The sequence below is a fragment of the Vulpes vulpes genome, chromosome 8, assembly GCF_048418805.1.
Source record: "Vulpes vulpes isolate BD-2025 chromosome 8, VulVul3, whole genome shotgun sequence".
Lineage (NCBI taxonomy): Eukaryota > Metazoa > Chordata > Mammalia > Carnivora > Canidae > Vulpes > Vulpes vulpes.
This window is the reverse complement of record NC_132787.1, coordinates 99,130,844-99,139,886: the sequence shown is the minus strand read 5'-3', so window position 1 is coordinate 99,139,886 and position 9,043 is coordinate 99,130,844.

Genomic DNA, 9,043 nt, shown 5'->3' with positions numbered 1-9,043 from the left:
GCAATGACCCTATCAGCCCATGGGATCTCACTCTTGTCAGTATTGAATAGGGAATTAGGCTAAATACAGATTAGGTTTTTGTCGTGTGTCAGAAGGCTTTGGGTACTTCTTAATTACTAAATCCCTGATTTCCTTCATTTGGCCTATTTTTCTTTTCCTTCTTTATTCTCTCCTAAACATAGAACTTAAAGCAATGGTTCTAGTTAGTTGGGTCCTGCTACTTAACTAAGTTTCATAACACAGATATATGTTCTTTCTCCACTCCCTCCACAGGAAGCAAATAACTATGACACACTTGGTAGGCTGAACATAAATTTTTTTTTGAACATAAATTTATACAAGGTATGTCTATAAGGTAATGGGGCTAATTTGTGTAGAATTTTTGTATTAGATTCAATAAATATTGGCTGATTGGCAAGACCATGAAGGAAGCATATTTATATGAGGAAAGGTCCTGCCCTGCCCTATGCTCACAAAACTTATAATCAATCCTCCGTTATCCTTGTTGTGAAGAAAAGCCTTTCAGGGAAGTTGGAGATGAAAAAGAGATGAAGGAAGTGCTATGCTGGCAATCAAAATTTGAGTTAAAAAATGTATTTTGGCAAACAGCATTGACTACTTTTGAGACATATTTGTTTACCACTCAGGCAGCCTGAATCCCTTGTTGGTGTAGAAAGTAAAGGAGAACTTGAAAATAAAAAGTAAGAAGTGGTCCATCTGCATGTTCTCTCAGGCCAACATGATCAGAAGCCAGAGCAAATGAGGTAAGAAAGGTGCAGAGGTATTCCAGGGTTCCTACTTCTTCTATAACTGGAAGCAAGTAGAAGTTTCTTAGATTTCTAGAACCAAACATCTTGAAAAAGTCAATCATCATGGTTCGAAGTAAAGGAAGCCCTGGGCTACACTTCCTTGGCTCCCACTAATGGGAGGAAGACATGAAGAGGGGAGATGAAAGATATGAAAAAATAGAGATATGAACCAAAGCAAGCAGAGCAATTAAAGTGATGTTTATCACAGAACCCCAGTACCCCTGGCACTAAGGCAGAAACTAAATAGAATTTTTCTAAAATTCAAAAACTATCAATCATTTATTTATCTGTCTATATAAGTAGGAATTTCCAAAGAAGGTATCACAAAGGCAGCCCTTAGCAGCCAATGAAATAGGCTCCCCAGAGCAGTGGGTATAGATCTATGTCCAGGATCATCGGTGCCCCATGTTCATGAAAAACAATATGCAGAAAAATTTCAACCCCCCAGGCCATATGCTCATAGTTTGGAGGGTTAAGATGAGAGAGCAAGAGATTAGTGTCTGTATTTCTAGTTCAGTAAACTTACTGTATCCTAGCATCTTATGCATCTTATGCTAGATACTTGGGATAGAAACATAATCAGAAAAGGTCTGAGAAACTGTCACAGCCAAGAGGAATCTAAGGAGATATGATAGCAAATTGTAATGTAGTGTCCTGAATGGGATAATAAAACAGAAAAAGAACATTAGAGGAAGGCTAAAAAAATCTGAACTAAAGTATGGGACTTTAGTTAATAATAAGGTATCCATATTGATTCCTTATTTGTGACAAATACACTCCACTAATGTAAGATGCTAACAATAGAGAAATTAGATGTGATATATATGAGACTCCATACTATCTTCTAAGTAATTCTTGAAATCTAAAAATGTTCCAAAAATAAAAAAGTTATTTTTAAAAATGGGATTACACATTGAGTAAAACTCAAACCCCTTATCATTACTATCATGATCTGGCCCCACCCATCTTTCCCACTTCACCTTGTACATCTCTCCTTTTAGCTCAGTACCCTTTAGCAAGATCACTCGATCATGTTCTTTTCTGTGTCAGGGACACCACATGTACTGTCAGAGCCTCTGGGGGGGATGTTCTTCTCACTGACATTGATCAATCTTCCTCATCACCCAGGTCTCAGCTCAAGTGCTCTCCCTCAGAGAGCGGCCCCTCCTGAAGTCACCATGTAAACCATATGCCATCAACTCTGATATCCTCTCTCTCAGAACTTTATACGTTCTTTTCTTTCTTCACACTTATTCTTGGTTGGAATTATCTGGTTTTTGGAGTGTTTATTAACTTAACATCTTTTACCACATTTTAAGTTCCCTTTGGGCAGAAATCATTTCTGTCTTATTCACCAATGAATAACAGCTCCTAACCTAATGCCTGGCCTATGATAAATTTTCAAAAAAAATATGTTGGCTCAATTAATTAAATGACATATTATAGGTCTATTCTAATGCCTAAATCTTTTTTTTACATCTAAGTATACTAAGCACCCAACACACTACGTATCATGCCTTATACATGATAGATGCTTATTTATTTATTGTGATAGATGCTTGGGATACATATTTAAATCAGACAAAGGTCTACTTTCAAAGAGACCACTGATGAATAGAGAAAACTAGAAAGCAAACAGGTGATTACAATTCAGTGAGATACATACTGTGGAAGCACAGAGGGGGGGGACATCATCCCAGTCTGAACAGTCTCCTTTCCATATAGCAGTGCTGAACTTTGAGGCCAACTCTGACACACAAGTTCTGTTTGGCTATGGATAAGTAAATCTATGCTTCAATTTTCTTATTTCCAAGGTAAGAAGGATGAACAAGAAAATATCTAAAATCCATTACCTAGCTTTCTTCAAATTACAACTACACTTCAGTGTAGCGCAGGTTTTATGAACCACTCTTTGAATCTCCAATCCAAGGAGTTTACAACTGCATGGTTCTTTATAAAATAGGCCATTTCCCCAGATCTCCTGTTTTCTCCCAAGTAATGGGAAATTGTGATGCCTCAAATTTTCAAGTTATTCTCTGATCTGAATATTCTTTTTCTGGTAATCCTAGACCATATAATGACAGTTCTCATTCCAACATAAAGTCATCTTAGTGGGCTTATGAATATTAGAGCTAAAAACCTAGAGAGAAATGTAAGGGGGGGGCTAAGGAAGCTTCCATTTGGTGATTAAGTAGACTCTATGTTATTCTCATGACGAGGTTCACAGAAGTTTCCCACTGTCAACATATAAATATAAAATATAAGATATAAATCAGCTTCTATAACAAAACAACCTCAAAAATCTTGGCTTATATTATCCAGCTGATATTTCTTCTTTTTTTTTTACTATTTTTTTAATTTAAATTCAATTCAGTTAACATATAGTGTGTATTATTAGTTTCAGGGGAAGAATTTAGTGACTCATCAGTTGCACATAACACCCAGTGCTCATTACATCAAGTATCCTCCTTGTTGATATTTCTTTCTGAACTTGCATAAGTACCCCCACATACACTCATCTCATTATTAAAGATCAAGGTAATGAAATATGGCAAAAAGCATGGATCTAGATTAGCACCTGGCACCCAGTTAATATTGAATAACTGTTTGTTGAATAAGTTTATATGATATACTGTATGAGGAACTGAAAACAAGGGACCTTCAGGAATATGACAAATAGAAGCCTAGTCCACAGTCAGATGCTTTAGAGATATCAGATAATATGAATACTAGAAAGTACCCACTGGGTTCTCCAACACAGGGGTCAGTAGTGACCTCAGAAAAACCACTTAAGATGCAATATTTGGAACCAAATCCAGGCTATAGATAGCTAAGGTATGACTCACTGAGAAAGTAGGTATCATTCCTATCAAATCTTTGCTAGCATGGGAAAAAAAAGATATAGTGATAGATGGAGGGGCAAATAGATTTAGGTGGAGAAATGTTTAAGTTGGGAGAGATTTGTGTAAGATAAAATGCAGACAATAATAGGCCCAGAGAGATAGTGTTAGTGTAACAGAGGATGGAGAGAGAAGATAATCAATATCTCTCCCTCCTTTATATAGAGGAATCAATATCAGGAGATAATGAGGAGCTGAGTGAGAATAAGCTAAGAAATCCAGGAGGATAGATTATCCTCATGTAGGAGACGCAAGAGAAGCTCTACTATTTGTACAGTAATGATAAAGAAGGAATTTGAAAGGAATGCACTTAAATGGGGAGGTTGCCAGAATATTTTCTAGATTGACAAGACCTCTTCAGGATACTATGTTCTTACTGGGCCTGTTAAATCAATAGGTCCAGTGGGAGTGCATTCATCTCTCTTCTTTCCAACAAAATTCTAAAAAGCACTTGGAGTACTAGCCAGAAAACTGGGGTAGAAAGTAGGAAATATAGTTTCAACTCATGACTCTGTTATTTACTGAGACTTCACCTACTTCACCTCTGAGTAAAACACTACTGAAGCTTGCCTTATCTGCAGGGGATACATTCCAAGACCCCCAGGGGATGCCTGAAACCATGGATAGTATTGAATGTTATACATACTATTTTTTCCTGTACATACTTATGAAAAAGTTTGATTTCTAAATTAGACATAAGAAATTAGCAACAATTATTGTAATAAAAGAGCAGTCATAATGATGCACTGTAAAAAATTGTTAAGTGAATGTGGTCTCTCTCTTTCTCTCAAAATAACTTATTATACTGTATTCACCCTTCTTTTTCCTGTGATTCTATGACATAATAAAATGCTTAGGTGATGGGATGAAGGCTGTAGGCATTGTTACATAGCCCAGGGTAGGCTACTATTGAGCTTCTGGTTATACATGAGAAGGAGGATCACCTGCTTCCAACCAAGGCTTATTAAGGGAAGGGAGGGTGAACATGACAGCAGAGAAAGAGGACCCTAGGCTTGCCTCTTCCTAAAGGTACAAGTAGATAATTATCAAATCATCCTAAATACCCCAGAAATAGATCTGAAGACTGGCAGAACAAATTCTACAACTAAAGATAGAGAAGAGGCCACATCTCAAAGAATGTAGAAGGGCCAAAGATGGTTTGGGAGAGAAACAGATCATGGCCACTGCAGTGGGAAGGGTGCCATGGTCACAGAGAAGGGTGAGAGATAAACTAGCACACAAAGGAGTGCAAGGGGAAAACAAATCCCCATAGCAATTGGCTTGGAAAGCAAGAGGGGCTGAATTTCCTGAGTTCTTGTAATCAGCAGGGCTGAAAGCCTAGACTTTTAAAGGTGAGTAGCCTTAGCTCAAGGAGAGCCTGGAGACATTGGGATTTCCTCTCCTCTTAGAGAGGAAGCAGGGCAAAGAGTCCATGGACATATAGTGTGGAAATAGCGATCTAAAGAGCACATGGGACACACAGTGGGAAGACAATTTGTTCACGTCGGAGCATGTCCAAGAAAGGTAGCAATCATGGAGAGACATCCTCCAGGAACAAAGAACTGGCAAGCACCATTTCCCTCCCCCATCTCATTGCATAAGGACAGAGCCACCTGCAGAAATTAGTGCAGCACCAACATTCACTACCTACCTTGCTTACACTAAAACTTACCACCCCACCCTCCAGTGAAACCATCCATCCCAGTCACACTTGCTTTAGTCCCATCCCAGCAGGCCCCCTCCCAGAGAAGACCAACCCCAAATACCACCCACATCATGTCTCCTGACCAAAGAGTTTTACTGGGCTTTGGTTCCAGTGGCAGTGGCAACAGGCCTCATTTCACAAGCAAGCCAGATCAACCTAGTTAAAACTCATGACATTCAGGCCAAGGACCAAACACTGTCCACAAAGGCAAAGAGAGCCTTTGTAAGCAACTGGCCTGAAGGATAAAGCAACCTGGACAAAACAGCAGAGAACATACACCATACACCGGAGACACTCCTGGAAGTGCCCAGTCCTAGGGAACAGGGAACACTGCATGGCAGGGTACCTCTTCTTTATGAGGCCATTACCCTCAAGAAAAGGAAGCACAGCTGACCTTCCTTATTCAGAGAAACAGGCACAGAGACTCAGACAAAATAAGAAGACAGAGAAATTTGTCCCAAGTGAAAGAAAAGGACATGGCCATGGTCAGAGTTCTAAGAGAAACAGATACAAGTAACATGTCTGATGGAGTATTTAAAGCAATGATCATACTGGAGGGCACCTGGGTGGCTCAGTCAGTTAAGTGTTTGCCTTCAGTTTAGGTCATGATCCCAGGTCCTGGGATGGAGCCCTGCATTGAGATCCTTGCTCACTGGAGAGCCTGCCACTCCCCTACTCATGCTCTCTTTCTCTCTGTCAAATAAACAAATAAAATTTATTTTAAAAAAAAAGAATATTCACTGGGCTTGAGAACAGAATGGAAGATATCAGTGAAACCCTTAACATAGAGATAAACAAAGAACCAATCAGAGATGAAGACTGCAGTAAGCAAGATTAGAAATATGTTTGATGCAATGAACAACAGGCTAGAAGAAACAGAGGAACAAATTAATGATCCAGAAGACAAAGTAATAGAAAATAATAAAGCTAAACAAAAAAGAGGAAAAAAATTATGGAAAATGGAGTAAACTGACAGAACTCACTGACTCCATCAAATATAGTAACATTCATACTATAGAAGTCCCAGAAACAGAAGAGAGAAAAAGGGGGGCAGAAAATTTATTTGAAGGAACAATAGCTGAAAATTCCCTTAACCTGCAGAAGGAAACAGATATCTGGATCTGGGAGGCACAGAAAAACCTCAACAAAATCAATAAAAGCAAGTCCACAAGTCATATTGTAATTAAATTGGCAAAATGGAGTGATAAAGCCAGAATGGAGTGGCATGATATATTCAAAGTGATGAATGGGACATTCATCCTAAAATAGCAAAATATACATTCTTTTCCAGTGCAAATAGAACACTCTCCAGAACGGATCACATATTAGCTCACAAAACCAGCCTTAAGAATTCAAATTAAAGTCATAACAAGCAACTTTTCTGACCACAGTACTGTGAAAGTAGAAGTCAACCACAAGAAAAAAATCTGGAAAGACCATAAATAAATGGAGATTAAATAATATGTTATTAAACAATGAATGGGTCAACCAGAAAATAAAAGAAGAAATAAAAATGTTCATGGAAAAAAACGAAAATGAAAATGAAAACACAATGGTCGGGATCCCTGGGTGGCGCCGCAGTTTGGCGCCTGCCTTTGGCCCAGGGCGCGATCCTGGAGACCCGGGATCGAATCCCATGTCAGGCTCCCGGTGCATGGAGCCTGCTTCTCCCTCTGCCTGTGTCTCTGCCTCTCTCCCTCTCTCTCTGTGTGACTATCATAAATAAAGAAAAATTAAAAAAAAAAAAAAGAAATAAAGAAAACACAATGGCCCAATACCATCGAGTTGCCTCAAAAGTTTTCTAAAAGGGAAGTTTATAATAATACAGGCCTACCTCAAGAAGCAAGAAGGATCTTAAATAAACAACCTAACCTTACACTTAAAAGAGCTCGAAAAAGAACAACAAACACAACTTAAAACTATCAGAAGGAAGGAAATAACAAAGATTAGGGCAGAAAAATATGACATAGAAACTAAAAACAAACAACAAATAAACAAACAAAAACAATAGATGTCAATGAAACCAGGAGGTGGTTCTTTGAAAAAAATCAATAGAATGGATACACCGCTAGCCAGACATACTCAAGGAAAAAAAAAAAAAAAGAGAAAGTACTCAATAAATAAAATCATAAATGAGAGAGAAGTAACAAACACCACAGAAATATAAACAATTATAAAAGAATATCATGAAAAAGTATATGGCAACAAATTGGACAACTTAGAAGAAAGAGATAAATTACTAGAAATGTATAAACTGCCAAAACTGAAACAAGAAGAAATAGAAAATTTGAACAGATCAATAATGAGCAAAGAAATTGAATCATAATAAAAAAACTCCCAACAAACTAAAGTCCAAGACCAGATGGCTCCATAGGTGAATTCTACCAATCAAGTAAAGAAGAGTTAATATCTATTCTTCTCAAAATATTCCAAAAAATAGAAAAGTAAGGAAAACTTCCAAATTCATTCTATGAGGCCAACATGATTCTGGTACCAAAACCAGATAAAGACATCACAAAAAAAGAAAACTGGTCAATATCTCTGATGAACATAGATGCAAAAATCCTCAACAAAATACTAGCAAATCGAAACCAACAATACATTTTTAAAAAGTTGTCATAATCAAGTGGAATTTTTTTCCTGGGTTACCAGGGTGGTTCAATATGTGATATATCACACCAATAAGAGAAAGTATACAAACCATATGATCATTTCAATATATACAGAAAAGACATTTGATAAAACACATCTATTCATTATAAAAACCCTCAATAAAGTAGCTTTAGAGGGAATATAGTCAACATAATAAAGGCCACATATGAAAAACCCATAGCTAACATCATCCTTACTGAGAAAAAAACAGAGCTTTTCTAAGGTCAGGAACAAGAAAAGGATGTCCACTCTCACCATTTTTAGTCAACGTAGTACTAGAAGTCCTAACCACAGCAATCAGATGACTAAAAGAAATAAAAGGCATCAAAACTAGTAAGGAAGAAGTAAAACTTTCACTATTTGCAGATGATGTGATACTATATAGAGAAAATCCAAGACTCCACCAAAAATTTGCTAGAATTAATAAATGAAGTCAATAAGCCATAGGATATAAAATCAATGTACAGATATCTGTTGCATTTTTAAACATCAATAATGAAGTAGCAGAAAGAAGAATTAAGAAAACAACTCCATTTATAATTGCATGAAAAATAATAAGATACCTAGGAATTAAACCTAACCAAAAAAGTGAAAGACCTTATACTCTAAAAACTATAAAATACTGATGAAAGAAATTAAAGATAAGACAAAGAAATGGACATTCCATGCTCATGGATTGGATGAAAAATATTGTTAAAATGTCTATATTACCGAAAGCTATCTCTATCAAAATACCAACAGCATTTTTCAAGAACTAGAATAAACAACCTTAAAATTTGTATAGAACCACAAAAGACTCCAAATAGCCAAAGCAATCTTGAAAAAGAAAAGCAAAGCTGGAGGCATCACAATTCCAGACTTCAAGTTATATTACAAAGCTGTAATAATTAAATAGTATGGTACTGGCAAAAAAAATATATATATAGACACATAGACCTATGGAATAGAATAGGAAACTAAGAAATAATTCCACAATT